The sequence below is a fragment of the Anopheles merus genome, chromosome 2R (genome assembly GCF_017562075.2).
Source record: "Anopheles merus strain MAF chromosome 2R, AmerM5.1, whole genome shotgun sequence".
In the NCBI taxonomy this organism is placed as follows: Eukaryota; Metazoa; Arthropoda; class Insecta; order Diptera; family Culicidae; genus Anopheles; species Anopheles merus.
The window spans coordinates 32,917,308-32,933,321 of NC_054082.1; the positions used below are offsets into that span (position 1 = coordinate 32,917,308).

The following is a 16,014-nucleotide window of genomic DNA, read 5'->3' on the forward strand; positions in this document are numbered from 1 at the left end:
CGATGGCAGTGACAAAAACGGACGTTTCGCTTCCTCCAAACTGGACCCTTACAATTACCCATCATTAAAAGGAACATCAGCTCGAGAACGGGGGACACCGTGACGCATTACACCTCCGTGATCGCACTACAAATTTTGCACAGCGCAGCGTAGCAATTGGCCCGAATGTCAGGCCCTGCGCGCTGGCGGTGCTATGGCACAGTTCTTCCCCCCCCTGAAAGGACCTTTGGTAGGCAGTGGTATGCCTTAGGAATCGTGGTACGCGATGGGTAGGCAGCGGGCGTGTTATGGACCATTGCCAAGCCTGGTGGTTGAATTGGCGGAAGAAGCCAAGAAGCAACAACACACCCGAGATGCTGTACCATCAATATTGAGCGAGATTGAAACACAAAAGCTGCTTCCGACAGCGGCAGTGCGAACAGAATGCTTCTTTGGCGTGTGACGCCGTGATTGAATTAGAATACCAACTACGTACCAAGCGTTACACTTTGCAGTTTGCAGGGCGTGATTAACTTGCCACGTCGCACCGGGCAAGGGTAAAGAACGCCACGTTGCTCACATTCACACATGCCATGCGTACCACGCCACTGGTGGTACTGTTTCTAGGTCAGTCAGTCAGCAAAAGGGCCGAGGGTACGTGCCGTCAGCTTCGGAGTGAATCTGCCGAAAATGCCCTAAACTTGACACTAAGCTCTCCCCAACTCTCAACAGGATGAGAAGAGCAGGCAAATTGTCCCACACCTAACATTACCTCTTATCATCGACAGCTACTTCTCCCCGAATCTGCATATTGCCAGCCCAAAAAAACGTGCCCGATCGATTCATTGAAGGCATTGCATTATTTGTGACCCGAGCAAGATAACATATCATAATTAAGAGCTTTTTGTTTCTCTGTCCCCCAATTTATGACACATTATAAATACACACGACACGACACGACACAACTAGTCGCTGGGGTTGAAAGTCATTTCAATCATTTTTGCCAACCTGTGCTGCTGTCCACCAGCAGTGCCTGGCTCTAATGCCAACTGTCGAAACCGTTCTTATCTTCTTAAGGAGGAAGTATGCCCCATAGTAACAAAGCCGTTCCCTGCTGACACCAATAGTCGGTCAAACGGTCTATCAAACGGCCGACACAAATGGAAGCTGGTGGAGGGGGAGGGAGGGGGGGGTACCACCAGAGTCGCTGATAGTAAAAACGGCACTATAAAACTGTTAGTGTAGCGCGCGCTCCCTTTAGCACTATCACTATCACAGATGTTTATCGGCGTACTGCTTTAGTGCGCATACGTTCTAGATACTTTTGCACGGCTTTTGTTAATTGACCAGAGGTTTGATTATAAGAAATAATGCGGGACAATTAATGCTTGATGTTTCAAACATGTTATGAAAATTCATTACATCAATCCTTCCATCTGTCAGTTACCTTTTTCCATCTGTCAGAGCCCTTTTTTTGAGGTGTGACCTTGATAGAACACGCTTGAATTAGATTCCGATTGCCCTCTCTTTCCACACCCATTATTCTCCATAGTTCGGTGTCGATGACCTTTCGCCAGCCTTTTGCCACCCCGTTTTCATCGATTCACGTGTGGCTCGTGGCCACCGAGGATTATCACGAAGCATGGCGGCCGGCGTCCAAACGTCATCCCGCGCGGCTTGCCGTTACCTCTAATCGTCCAGTTCCCTGGGGTCATGGACGCTGGTCATGCTGGTGGTGATAGTTACACACGCGAATTTGGTGCGATTGGCGCTTTCTTTCCGTTCGCGATTGCGTTTTGGGCGGCTTTTGTAGCAAGCACACCTCCTCTTTCTGCAAATCCCGCTGGACGATTTGAGTTTTGTTCCAATTCGTCTTTCGCCGCTTTCGACAAATGCCGCCTTCTGATAGTGCTTTTAATCAGTGTGCCCGGCGGAACGGGTTTTGCTCCATGTGCTCCCCCCACCCGTCGTGGCTAGGAAGGATGGCCACGATGGCCGTATCAGGGCACGGTTTCAAAACGCAAAGTATGTACAAACCTGCCGATGAACGAAACAAGAAGCACGCGAAGGTTCGCGCGATCGTTGGCAGACACAAGGGGTGCGGCGAGATAATGCATTGTGCCGTCGCGCTAGAGTTTGGAGTAGGCCAGCTGTTCATGCTTGGTTAGAAGCGCGCAGATAGGATTGATATGCTGCATTCTTCCGGCATTGATTTCTGTGCAGTCAAGTTAATCAAACCTCCTTTAATAATAACGTCCCCTTGGTTTACCTTGCTATCAAAACTCGCGCTAGAGTATCACCTACTCAACTCTGCACCAATGAAGCAACCAGGGCCAAAGTGGCACGTGCTTCATATTCCAAAAGGTGTCTTTCAAAAAATTGGCAGTGTTGTGCTGCGCTAAACAAAACTACAATGTTGCGCGCACACGCTCCGCAACATTCTGTTTCACCAAACACCAAATCCATCGCCCTTGAACTTGCCGCCCCTCCGTGAGCCTATTTTCATCACCAGCCAGGGGGGGGCAGGTCTTCGCCCGTTGATTTTGCGGTATAAAATGTCATCTAACGATGCAGCAAAAGGCAAATGGTGTAGAGAGGGAGGGAGAGAGAGAGAGAGAGAGAGAGAGAGAGAGAGAGAGAGAGAGAGAAAATCAGGGTACATAAACACAACAAAACAAATGCAATCCCTGCTTACGGATCATCCGACTGCAAACACACACACACAGCGCGGATCTTAAGGATCTACAAACAAGTGCAGTTTGGCGTTTTCGTTTTCCTCCCAGCGCGGTCCGCGTTGTGTAAACACAATTCTTCCCAAACGTGAGCATCGTTGATGAGCCGGCAGATGATAAATTTTAAAAATACTTCCCTCGCACAAAACGTGCCCACATTACACGTACTGCCGGGTCCACGTCGGCCAAACAGGCACCCGTTTCGCACTGTTAGACATCTCGTTTTTGTGTGCTTGTTTGAATTTCGCGTTGCCTACCCCGACCGACAATAGAAACGAGGACGCTTTCGTTGGCAGGGTGTGGCAAGGAGGGGAGCACTCAAACAATGATCGTATGATTTGTTTTTTAAAGAAATTTCACCACACCGGTGGAAATGGTCAGAATGGCGTGTGTTTTATATGTAGTGCATATGTAGTGTGTGTGTGGCGTGTACACACTGCGCAACAGCCGTTCTGTCTGCATAATTCATCTGACGCAATATTGCATTCCCCGCCGGACCCCTGAAGTGTTCGGAGCGTTTCGAGCGAAGGTGATAATTGTATTTGTCTGTCAAATGGAGAACGACGAAATTGCGACGAAGCGATGATGGTTGGAATAAAGCAACTGATTACACACGTGTTTGCGGCTAAACGATCTTTTGCCGCGAGGGGGTAATTTGCTTAGTGACCGGTTTTAGTGCGCATGCAATGGAGGGTTCCTGGTGCGAAAGGCAGACAGTGCCTTTATGGGAATGCACTTTATGGAGAGCTGATGAGGCCTGTAAAGCTAATACGTTGTCGTTTGGTTTGGTTGCGTTTGATGACCCGCAATAACATTGTGTGTTTACGAATGTTTAACCTTCTTAATCTGTTTTTTTTTTTTTGGTATTTTCCGACCATGCCCGTGAGTGTGCCAACGGGACACATAGAGAACAGTGTAACGATAGTGTTAGCAACATCTCTGATGATGCTCTCTGTTGCTTCTCTGTTTGTCAACCGTCTGTGGGCAAGCTCCCAATCATCGGCTGATCGTAGAACACGCGGCACACAGGCTCGCATGGATTGCACGCCGTTGACCCATGGATGAGGATCAGTGCGCTCGCTTACAGCACAAACCACCACCATCACTCGTTTGTTTAACGATTGCATTGAAACGCCTTCAACGATCCATTTTTGACACCAATTGCAGTCAATCTATACACACACACACACCGCTTGGTCACAGAAAGAGATTAAAAGCGAAGGTTTTTATTGTCTTGAATTGTCTTGGCCAAAAGGCCTGCTAGTATTGTGAGGCTATTCGTAATTGGTCGGTCTCGTGGTACAGTCGTTAACTCGAACGTCTTTAACAACATGCCCGTCATGGTTTCAAGCCCCAAATGGACCGTGCCTCCGTACGTAACACTCACCAACCTGCTACTGGCAATCAATAAGTCATTGCAAGGCAAGCCCACTAGTGGTACAGACACGCCTCTTGACCTGACGACCGACAAAGGTTGTTGTTGAAACAAAGAAGAAGAAGAAGAAGAAGCGGATTGGTTATTCGAAGGCAGACAATTGAACCCATAGATGAGTATATGCATCCAATAATCCCAAGAGGAGAATTCCAAAAGAAACACACTCTCCGTTGAAGTTATTCGATCGATCTTGTTGTTTGAGGAAATTTCTATTCAACGTACTTAGTAACAAAATGGTTTAATTACTGTACTATTTAAGCCAATTTGCATTCAAAAAAACAGGAACAATCTAACACACTTCCCAAACCGATGGTCCCAAAAGTGGGACACATCAAACGCCTAGATAAGATTGTTGTTACCACCGAGTGTGTGCGGCAATCGATCAAAGCCAAAAAACAAATGTTCCAAATCTTTCTTGTCACCCGATAGCACAGATCGCACACGTAGCATTCAATCAACCACAATGCGTTTCCTGATACGGAAATTACACCAGGTCATCGAACAGGCTACCTAAACATCAATCCGCAGTCAGCAGCCGGTGGTGGTATGCTTCGAGACTTTTCCCATTTTCTTCGAATCCATTCCCGCTAACACTAGTAATTGGTAGAGCGTGTATAAATAGTGGTGCCCTTTTTGGCAACCATCCCATAAACGAGAACCAAGAGCCCGAACCGAAACAATCCCTTTTTATTGCCTCTGGGCGAATCCGTATCTAAAACAATCGAGAACGCCGGGAGTTTTTTGATCGAATTGAACCACCCAGCACGCGTGTGTGTGTGTGCGTCAAAGTCTTAGCCATCTTTCCTGTGTTCAGTGTTATCAAACGAAAAAACAACACACACAGAAAAGCTCTCTATCCATGCTTCCTGCTTGCACAATCGATTCTGCACCGACCGTACCGAGCCCTACCACACACCTCTCCTAAACGATCAAACATCATTAAACCAGCACCAGCAATACGTCTCCCTGTGGCCAAGAGCGAACATAATGGGAACGGAATTGGATTTGCGCAAAAGTTTTCCCTTCATTACTGGGAGCAAGTGGGTCTCGGGACTCGGGACAAAAGCATTATCCCCTCGCTCGCCCGTAGTTCGGAGGCACCGGGCACGACACCGAGAGTGTGTTCCCGGAGCGGGGCCAACCGGGAAGGGACACCGGCATGACACACGCGGCATGTGCTAATGGTGTGCTTTTGCGGAATGGCAATGTGAAGCCAAATGACTAAAAATAGAGAGGCCCTGAAGGGGCCCTTCAGGCAATTCTAGAGCCTTGTCGAACCGTCCGGGGCTGAAATCTCGGCAAGGACATCCAAACTCCCTCATTCCCATACTCCAGTTCCGGAGATGCTCTGCTCGTTTAGCAGCAGAGGTGTCGGTGCTGCCATTATGAGGGTAGTTGGTTCAACATTTTTTGTGCTTTTGCATTTCTAATTTTACTACAGAACAATATCCCACACGATGCCACCGGTAGCGCCTGATATGCTCACCTGCATACAATGCACCGGTGAAGCAGCGGTGCTGCTCTATACTGCTACACCACTGCCAAATAGTAAGAAGCGGTGCGATGGATAAGCCCATTGACCTAGATCGGCGAAACGGAAAGATGCTTCCGGTTGCATCTTTCAATAGCGAACGGTGCGGCAACGGTGCAGCAGAACCCTGGCCAGACGCGGACAGATTGCTAGGGAGTTGCTGTGCATGTGCTGAACCCAGGTGAGAATGTTTTCATATTTAAATTATGCAAAATGAGCAGCTTACAGTCTCGCACACTCTGGCGGCGCTGCCTGGCGCCTAGCCGCACCCCGGCAGACCACGAAGCAGTAGTAGTAGTGTCTCTCGCCCAGCCGAATCTACCGAATGCTGATCGGGCCAATTCGGTGGTGAAAAGTGCAGCTTGGTGCAAGCATAACTGCATGAATTATTTACGCGAACACACGTGGCTTGGCGATGCGCTTTCGGGCGTGGTATGGAAACCGGTGCGCAAACGATGGCGCTTTCTTCCGATTGACTTTCACGGTTGATTTGGCTTCGGACAAGCATTTCACAAGAATTTTAGTTCGCGAAAAGTGCTATGCAGACAGCATCCGGGGAAGAGTTTGTGGAATGTGTTTTGCTTTCAAGGAATTACACTATCTCAGCCATATTTCTTCCCCCGACGCTTTTGCAAAATGGGCAACGGTGTTCGAGCAGGTGGTGGTAGCAGAATTTTAGATTTACGATTGCCATATTCCCGTATGAGTTTGGTAAAGGCATGGGGAAGCAACATATGTCACCACCGAACCAACTACACTACCGTCAACGATAGTTGTAGTTTATTCATGCTGCATGAGCCTTTGTTTGGGCGCTGTGAAGTAAGTCGTTGAAAAACTTTTCAGATATCGCCTCACAAAGTGGTTAAATTGTATATCCTTTCATGTGCTGGATGTTTGATCTTAAATTGTACCATTGCTCTTCATAAAGATAATAAACGTCGCCTGTGTCCACCGCGTTTCGCCGTTCGCAATAAAACCTTACAGTTTTGGAGTATAAACATTGCATTGAAGCATTATGCCGCATTTGGCCGTACATTGTTGGATGATATTGATGCGCACACACACAAAGACACACAGACACACAAACACTTCAAGCTATGCAGCACTTAAGAGCATCCATAGTGTGCGCACCAGCAGAACGCATTGCCAGACCGGAAACGCTGCTTCGTACAAAGCAACTCAAAGGCTCTATAGGCCTGCAGAGTCCGTGAGACGCAATGGCGACGTATTTTGGAGTATAAACATTAGAATGATGATGGCAAAGTGGCAAAGAATGCGCTTCAAAGTAAACAGCTTCCATTACGAGGCAGTTGGATGCTGGGGGTAGTGAGATAGAGCGAGAGGAAGGAGAAGGCAATGTTGGGTTGAGTGTATAATGAAATCAGGTTTAAATGAAGAGACAACCTTCTTTTGACACAAACACTAACACCAAATTTCAAAATCATTCCATGACGTTTTTGTTTTCGAACAAAAAAATCGCTACGATTTGTATCCTTCTACGAAAATATGTCAATAAGGGTTTCTACTCCAAATGCTTCCAATTGCAAACTTCCATTCCATTCCACAGCATGATAAATTATCCGCCCCGGAAGCTACCCGACGACCCATTCCTCACCGCAGGCATGTGTCACAGATGCTGATGTCCTTCTAAGTACCAACGGTACTGCAGTTTTGTAGCAAAAAATCTTCTGAACCATAATACCGAAGCATCAAACGGGAGAGGAGGTCAGCTGGCAAAATGTAGGTCAGCTTTCTCTCTAACGAGCACACTACTCCTCTCTTCTCTGGCGCCTGGATTTTGCACGCCACGCTGATAGCAATGTTTCATCACCGTACGGGATTGCCTTCTGCGACGGGCACAGAATTAAAGTGTAATTAGATGAGAAAAAATCAGTTTCCTCGCTTGTCAAATTAAAAACGGAAAACGCGGACGGCGACTAAAAGGAGATGAAGACTTCAAGGTTAAAGGAATCCCACACTTTGCTTCGTAACATGCCCTACCACAGTGATAATCATTCATCATCGATCGAAAGCGGCACCTATCAGCGACACAGTTATCCACCACCACCACCTTTCCTTTGCGGGTTTTGTGCGAAGTGCAGCATGAAACTAAACACCAACGACTCTAAACAGAAAAAGAATACTGTGATTCAACGGCTTGTCGGTTGCTGGAGCGCCACAAATATCCTATTTCCTTCCAAAGAATTAAATCCAGCTTGACCGATAGTCATGTAGCGACCACGATGAGGGTCACATTGCATTACAATCCCCCCTCTGATTGGTGTCTTAATTATGCAACGATCGACGAAAACACAATGTGTGCTAACGTGCGACAGCTCCGCATGAGGAGCTTGATGAATAATGGATTTGCTTTACCGACGGGTAACAATATCCATTTGCCTTTGGTGGTCTCTTTTTCAGAATCTCCCTGTGGCCCCCTCTTCGGCATAAATAAAGGTTGAAATTGCGCTTCCCTTTTGATGAAGCAACACATTTTTGTATAATTATGAGTGTCGAATATTTAGGCAAGATTTTGATGACATTAATCGGCTAAGGCAGACCCGTGTCTCGGCTAGTCTTTGTGCCGCTTGTGTTGCAATAGCAATCACCAACACCACCATCACCACCACCACGGACAGAGCCATGCCAGTAGAATATTTATTTATTTGTATTTGCCCAACAATTAGCTTTGATGCACCCAAGGGTAGGGAGAGGATTTCCACTGACTCTGGCAGACGGACTCGGGACTGAATTCGTCTTTATTACGATGGATTGCAAAGCAAACAGCAGCACACAGGCCCGTTCTCGCAACAGGAGCAAATGGTTCAACCTAATTTACGCTGTTTGCTTTATCAAACACAGCCCCTTTTGTCTCGCCAGCAGTTGCACAGCAATATTATTTCACTTATCGTACGACGCATTTATGCATCGTAAGGTCGATTTCATTCAATTTGATGTGGAGCAACCTTAAATCTATCATTCAAACCACCTCCGAAAGCATCATGCGTACATTACCATGATTAGCTGCACCATTGCTGCCACCTTAAAGGATCACACAGTCACACAGGCACAGAATGTTACCAGAAGCCAGTTACCACGGCAGCTTCGAATCATCGACACTAGACACTAGGGTAGGCAGGCGAAAAGACACGCCAGACCACACCGAAACCACGCGGAAGGAGAATGCAGATTTTCAAAACCACACTATACACACCGCGCGATCGCAGCACACAGCACGGACCAGTACCGGACGACGGACGATTGGTTAGCGGCCCATACTTATTAGATCAGGCTACACTGATAGCGCTGCCTTCGACGGACACTTCCAGAAGCCGGCTTTTGAATGACGTTTGACTCGGGAGATGACAGTTAACCTCTCCGATTACGCCGTCCCGCGTTACGTACCGCACACACACACACACAAACACACTATCTTCAAGCCTGTGGGCACACACTAGCTGACGTTTTCGCTTCTTGTTAAGCGCGCGTCGGCACCTCTGGGTTGAGGCGTTATCAACTATCGTTATCTTGGACGCGCCTGGACGGTGAAAGTTAGATGGGCAAAGCGCAACAGCGTCTCCAACGACCGCGAACGAACTATTCCACGCGCCTGGCAGGTGCAGATGCACCTAGCGAAAACACCCCACTATCCCCCGATATGCACTCAGGGGGATGTGAACTGTTCCGATCGTACGACGAACTGGGAGCGGGTAGTAGAGCGGTCAGTCGGGATCACAACAGCCAAAAATTTGCAACCATTAGCGAAGAGCAGCAGCGTCTTCTTCTGCAAAGGTCACGAACAGTGACGACGACCGTTCAGCGACACTGCATGTGAGGACGCGCGTGCGTGCTGTGAAAGGTGGTTTGTTTTGGTTGTTTTAAAAATATCGCACCCCTTTTTTTTCGCACACACGGCCACAAATAGAACAAAGCGAAAAAAAAAAACAAAACGCAACAAAACGACCACACACCAGCACCAGCGTCTCAAAGGCCAAACACCTTCCCCCAAATAAACGCTGCTGGTTGGGGTGTCACCGTGTGAACGCGAGCCCCTGCTTCTGCCACAGCTGATGACCGACTGCAGCACCCTTCGGAACGCTCGCGCGCCCTTCGATTGGGTAATTATAAACAACAACAAACCACGCCGTTCCGAAATGTTATTCACTCGGGCTGCTGGCCCACCTGCACCGCCGTGTTTGCACACCACCACGATTTGGCGCGGAACTGCCAACTACACACACACACACACTGGCGCGGAAGAAGAGCAAAACGACGGTCGATCGGCAACAAAGCGCACCACCGGACAACAGATAAATCTTCAGCCGTCGAGACCAAAGAGGAAGGGTTTTCACATGCGGTCAGCTTGCAGTTCGCGCGCGCACTAGTTTCTCGCGTTTCATTGTTTTCAGAGAGCCGGCCCCGATCGCACAAAGGTTTGTTTGGTTTGTGGACTTTTCGGGTGCTGCGCCGGATGCGCGCGCTTAAGCTCTGTGGCTTGTGGAAGCTTCGAAGCCGGAAGCTGAACTGCTCCAACGGTTCGGAACGGAACGGATTTGTACTCTTTGGTCTGGCAAATGTGGTTGCTTTGCGCGGTGAACCGCGAGCGACCGTGAGCGACGGATGAACAACACTCACCGGAGAGTGATCATATGATCGTGTGCGGCGCCACCGCTGTGCATCCAAATGAATGTGTTGCGATGCAAGTGCCGCTGAACGAATGAACCGATCAAGAGGATCATCCACGATCGACATCGTGCAGTACTACGGACGGTGAATGGAGAATGATTACTCTAAACGTTATTTCACGCATTCGATCGGGTTTTACCAATCTAGCCGTTCGGGTTATAGTTTTATATTCTTGAAAATAATTTTAAATAATAATGTTTTATAGATGTTCCGTCTTAATCTTCGGGAATTAGCCATAGCGTGAAAATGGATTATTATTCTAAGAATTAATGGTTATAATAATAATTTCCTACTGAATGGGAATGCTTCTTCTAAAGCAAATTTGATCGCTATTGTAAATCTTCATCATTCATGGAGCTCATCCCTAACGCACGAGTAACTCATTGCAGGCTTAAGATAGTTCATATTAGCTTTAACCCCATTCATCCCACAAGTTATGAAGAAATAGAATGAAAAACGATTTATACATTTATCCTCAATTTATTGCATACAACAGTGCTCAGCACAGCACGACAAATGTATTTCTATCCCTTCCCATCGATTGATACACGTGCAGCCGAACTGAAGCAATTCCAGCACCGCGATCCGGTACGTTCCGTCAACCACTTGCGGCTGGTGGGTGGCTTAATGTATTTATAATACCCCATAAACAAGCATTCTGAGCAATACACATACAGACACACACCAACACAGGATGTGCCTACTTGGCACGAGCTTTTCTTTCCTTCGACTTCGGCCTGTGAACACACGCTTGTTTCACAAAACCTATGTTTTGTCCTTCCAACACGTGTTCCACACTACACGGTATAGTGAGACGGGAGCATGGAAGGAACTGATGGAAAGGGTTTAGAAAACGTACCCCGTTAAAGGTGGCTAAGAAATGAGGAGGGAAGCAAAAATCAAAACCCCGGCCACTAGCCCACACAAAAAACCTTGAACCCTTGCATCGTTCGTGAAACCCATCATGCGCCTCCATCGAGCGCGCGCTCGCATACTTCCGGCATTGGGCGGGTGAGGGAGGTAGAGGAGGGCACCCGGGACGGAGACAAATGATCGCTTGACGGGCGGAACCGTCGGAACAAAAGCAGACACGAAACATCCTTACCCTTAACCCTAGCCGGCACGTGCAATTGGATGGTGTGTGTGTGTGCGTCCGTTTCACCGTCGAATGCCGAGAATGCCCGTCCGAGGCGATGGAGTCGCCTGGCACGGCACACGAAAATAGATGACTTTAATGAAGTTTTGTTCTTTGCCGCTTAAAAAAATCGATCAGTGGCAATGAAATCGGATGATTTTAGAGTGTAGCAATGGGAAAACTTGCTGTAGTGGAGAAAAAAGCTTGCTTTAGAAGCATACACCAGCTATCAATTATTCGATAATTATTTTTGTTAAACATATCTTATGAAGAATTACTAATTTTTCACATTCCAAAACAAGTCTCGGTATATCATGTCGCTTATGTAACTGACCGTTTCTGTCAAACCTTACAAAGCTAACAGCATAATCACAGCCAAGGACACGTGTGTCTCTAGACTACACTGCTACTGGGCCACGCTGCGAGGACACATCAAAAGCAATCAGTACAAAACAGTTCAAAAGAATCTTTCCTGTTTTGCTCTCCACGTGGTGATTGCCTCGGGTGATGAATATGAGTTCTTGGAATGTCCATGAAACTAGAGTTTGTTGGACGCCACTTGTTTGGTGCTTCCGTGCCATCCGTAAGCAATCAACCTGGATTCATGATTACACAACACAAGCCGAGGTTGAATTATATGTGAAAAAGAATGTCTAAAAACCATGATTACTATAATACTGTATGATTATTAAGTACAGTTTAAGACCATTAACAAACCAGTACACAATGTTTAAGTATTATAGAAGTTGATAAACCAAAAAGTAAAACTCAAAAGAGTGGCCATCATGTTTGCTCTTCCAACAGTGGTTACATAAAATCAATGTTTTCAGTTCCTTTACTACAACTACATAATACTTTTGTCCATGGGCATCCTGTGCTTATGTGATCTTTACGCTACGCCCTGCACACTCGATTGCGGTTCATTAAACGTCATCGAACACACACACTCCAACATAAACCACCGTCGTAACGACAACGACAACGACGACGACGGAGCCGACGTCTAGGACATCGATAAACACTTTCATCGGTGGCGCCACACGCCTGCCAGGACGATTTTCTCGCAGTAGAGGCGACGCCAGCCTGTCCAAGAGAGCTCGAACAGTAGTACACTTTAGTGCGAAATGAAAAAAAAAAAACCCCGGACGATTTAAATAGATACAAACACAGCAAACCGGGGGCAAGGAACGATCGATTCGTAAAGCACGGTTTCGCCACGGTGCTGTGCATGAAGAATGGTTGCCGGAATCACAGCAAGCGAGTAAGATTGATGGTCCGCGAAAATGGCTTTTGTCCAAAGCCCTCGGCCGCGAGCCGTGAGTGAAAGCGATCGAGACTAATAGGCGGCGGACGTGGATGGACAAACACACAAACACGTGGTGCAGACGCAAACAGTAAATCGGCTTTTCAAAAGCCACATAATCGCTTTGAAGAATTATGCCAATAACGCTTACATACAAGTCAACCTTACACTGTGCAAAACATCGCCAGCAAAAATCAATTATTATTGTCAGTTTTGACTTAAAGGTCGTGCAAGGTCAGAAGGCCTGCGAAGCCACACACATGCTACGGAGGCACGGTTTTCGTCATCGTGGTAAGATTGAAATAAACAAAATCGAACCCAAAATTACATACAATGGAACGCACACAGCCATAGAGAGCGCTGACCATACGGAGGTGTGTTGGAAGGCAAAACAAAAAAGAGTCCGTTTTATAGACCCCCAAGTAGACCACAATTTATGCTCCGTTTCGTTGTGGAATAGCACCCCCGTGGTGGGGTCGCTGTGTCATAAATTAAAGCAAATAAGTCAACCACAGCCACGGCACAGTGTATAGGGACATTTCTGCAAAAAGAAAATGAAGAGATGTCCTACACGAGTGGGGCAAACGTGGGAAGTGGACTAACCACCCGCCAAAAAAATGTGTCCATACTTTACGCACCAAGTCGCCAGTTAGTGCGCAAACATACCATTATGCTCAACGAGGTGGCGAAAACCACGGGAAGAGGTAAATAAAAATCAATACCACGCAAAAGCTGTTCGCGTTCGTAACGTTAACGAAGCGAGCAGGCGCGCGCGTGTGTGTGCTGCTTTCGTCATTTCATTATCCACAACGCGAACGCGTGGGGTCACACACTATTTGCAGAGTATTATGTGTGACACAAACGGCCAGATGGTAATAGGCAGGGCCCCAAAATCGCCACCGACCACCAAGGGATCCAGGGACTCGAATGTAACAAACGCGAATGTCTGTTTGTATGTCCAGCTGAAGCGGCTGCTTGTTTTCATTTCATTAATTAATCTAAAGTGCAGTTTGTTCGGTACAAGTGTTTGTGTGCTGTGGAGAAGAAGTATGTACAATTATCTATATATATAAAAATCTCGTGTCACGGTGTTTGTCGCGAGCAACCTCCGAAACGGCTGGATCATTTTCAACGAAACTTTGCACACACCTTATGGTGGTATGAGAATAGGTTTTAAGATATGAAAATCGTTCAAATATTACACTAAAATTAATTTAATAATGATTTTCTAACTCCCATCCAAAGAGCAGGATTGTTGTTGTGTTGTATGCAGCACTTTGACACTTGGTGTAAGGTGGCTGGCGGTTTACACTCGATGATCGGATCCTGAGGGGATACGGGCACGATACAAATATCCCGAGTAAAAAAGCAATAATGGAATATTTTAGTTTTTTCGGAACAACTTAGTTTGTCGGGTCAGCTAGTTATTTATATACATATACCTGTTTTAGAACGTCTCTATACGTCACAGATTAATGATCAATTTATTGCGGTATCGATGCCCATCATCTCCAATGCCCACCTGCGAAGCCCAGCACGATCGATTTCCGCCACCCCAAAATAAGCAAAACTTAATTAGTAATCGAGTAAGGTTCGTCAACATGCCGCAAGAGTCCTTGGTAACCCAATCCCAAGACCGTTTTCTGCTATGGCAAATTCTTAAACATTGGATTTCCGCTTGCATTAAAAATAGCAACAAGCTAAACAAGCATGTGTGTGTGTGTGGAGAGACGTTCTTGCGAACCTCATTCGAGACTTATTTTGCGACATAATTCGGCAGAAACAGCGTTCGTACTGTGAGGAGGAGTTTCATCCAACGTTAACATGCTTTTTACTCCACAGCGTTGTGGTGCCTGTTGTTCTGTTTTCACATGAACGAATGAACCGAAAGTGAAATTACATTTGCACACAACTTCAAAGAGCATTTGCTAACAACTGTTACTCTTTATTTTGCTGGCTAAACCTTCCAAAAGTAAAATGATCCCCAAAGGTTGCCGGGGAGGTTTCGATGTAAATGGTTTTCCCATCCCAAACACGATTCTGTAAGCTACAAGCACCCACATTATAATGAAACGCTGGTACATCAGCAAGAACCGATTCGCGATAATTCCCCCCCCCCCCCCCCGCTATATAATGTGTTTTTCACCGGAAACATTTCACCCCACTCCAGCCTCCATCCATACGCACGATACTGCACAATCACCACTTTGCAGCAAAGTATCACGAACAATTGTATTCACTCATTTGTAGCAAACCTCCCGCAGTGCTCCTCCAGCTTGTACTGGTGCTTTTTGCACATAAAAAGGCATCCCCCCATTTTCCGCATCCGGCTAAGCGGTGGCCATGGCCATCGGTGATAATGTTTACACCTTACCACGTCAGCGCACCAGGAAACATCGCAAAAGCATGGTGGAAGCAGACGCGATTGCTCATGACGTCCGTGTACGCGGTAGATGTTGCTGTGCTGCTTACTGGCCGTTGCCTCATTTTGCGAGCAAACCAAAGGATGTGCGCGCCCAGTAGGACAATCCCGCGGCATGTCGCTGTATGTTGTCCTGTTCTGAGCGGCACAGCGAAATGGTGGAACTGAGGATTCACCGGGTGCATGTTAAAATGGTAATGACATCGCAACCACATTGCGAAAGGAAACAATGCCGTTTTGTGCCTCAGCAGTTAGTCGCAGCATAGCGCGGAGTCACAACTCCGCTACTCCGGCACCCGGCATTTTCGGCCCAGGGTTTTCTTTGCAAAACTTTGCAAGATAATGCTAATGCTCCTGGGCAACAGCGTTTTATTTGCATTACAAATCTATCCATCCGCTTCGTTAGTCTCGCAAACACGCGTTTGATTTGCTTGTAATGGGCCACACAAAATGGGGAGTTTTTATCATATTTTCCCCTCAAATTAATCCGTTTATCTTCGTTTCAAGAAACGGCTTTTCGCTCATTAGAGGCACGCGAAAGCACACGAAACAAACGTCGTCAGCACTTGCCAGATAAATCTTACAGCTACAGGGCGGCGTGCGCTCCTGGTGGTACTTTGATGCTACGAGGCGTACATAATTACGTTACTTCCCCTCCAAACAGGCTCCAATGCTTGTCAAAAAAGATACATTACAATGAATGGCGCGGAGGAATGGTGTGTTAATTAATTTTATCATTTTGTTTTTTAGCTTTTACACCTACACAACATACTCGAGCGAGCGCGTGTGAG

General features: G+C 46.9%; 1 protein-coding gene across 5 annotated transcripts in view; it reads right to left on the reverse strand.

Moving 5' to 3' along the window:
- The window catches only part of LOC121603564, a 29,035-nt gene that overhangs the window by 6,320 nt on the left and 6,701 nt on the right, over positions 1-16,014 (reverse strand). Inside the window, exon 1 of one of the 5 annotated variants that reach the window (XM_041932479.1) lies at positions 8,693-10,203. The exons of the other annotated variants lie outside the window; for them this stretch is intronic. The gene's annotated coding sequence lies outside the window, so the exon portion shown is untranslated. Of the gene's footprint in view, positions 1-8,692; positions 10,204-16,014 lie in introns of those variants that run through there. 5 annotated transcript variants of the gene reach the window in all.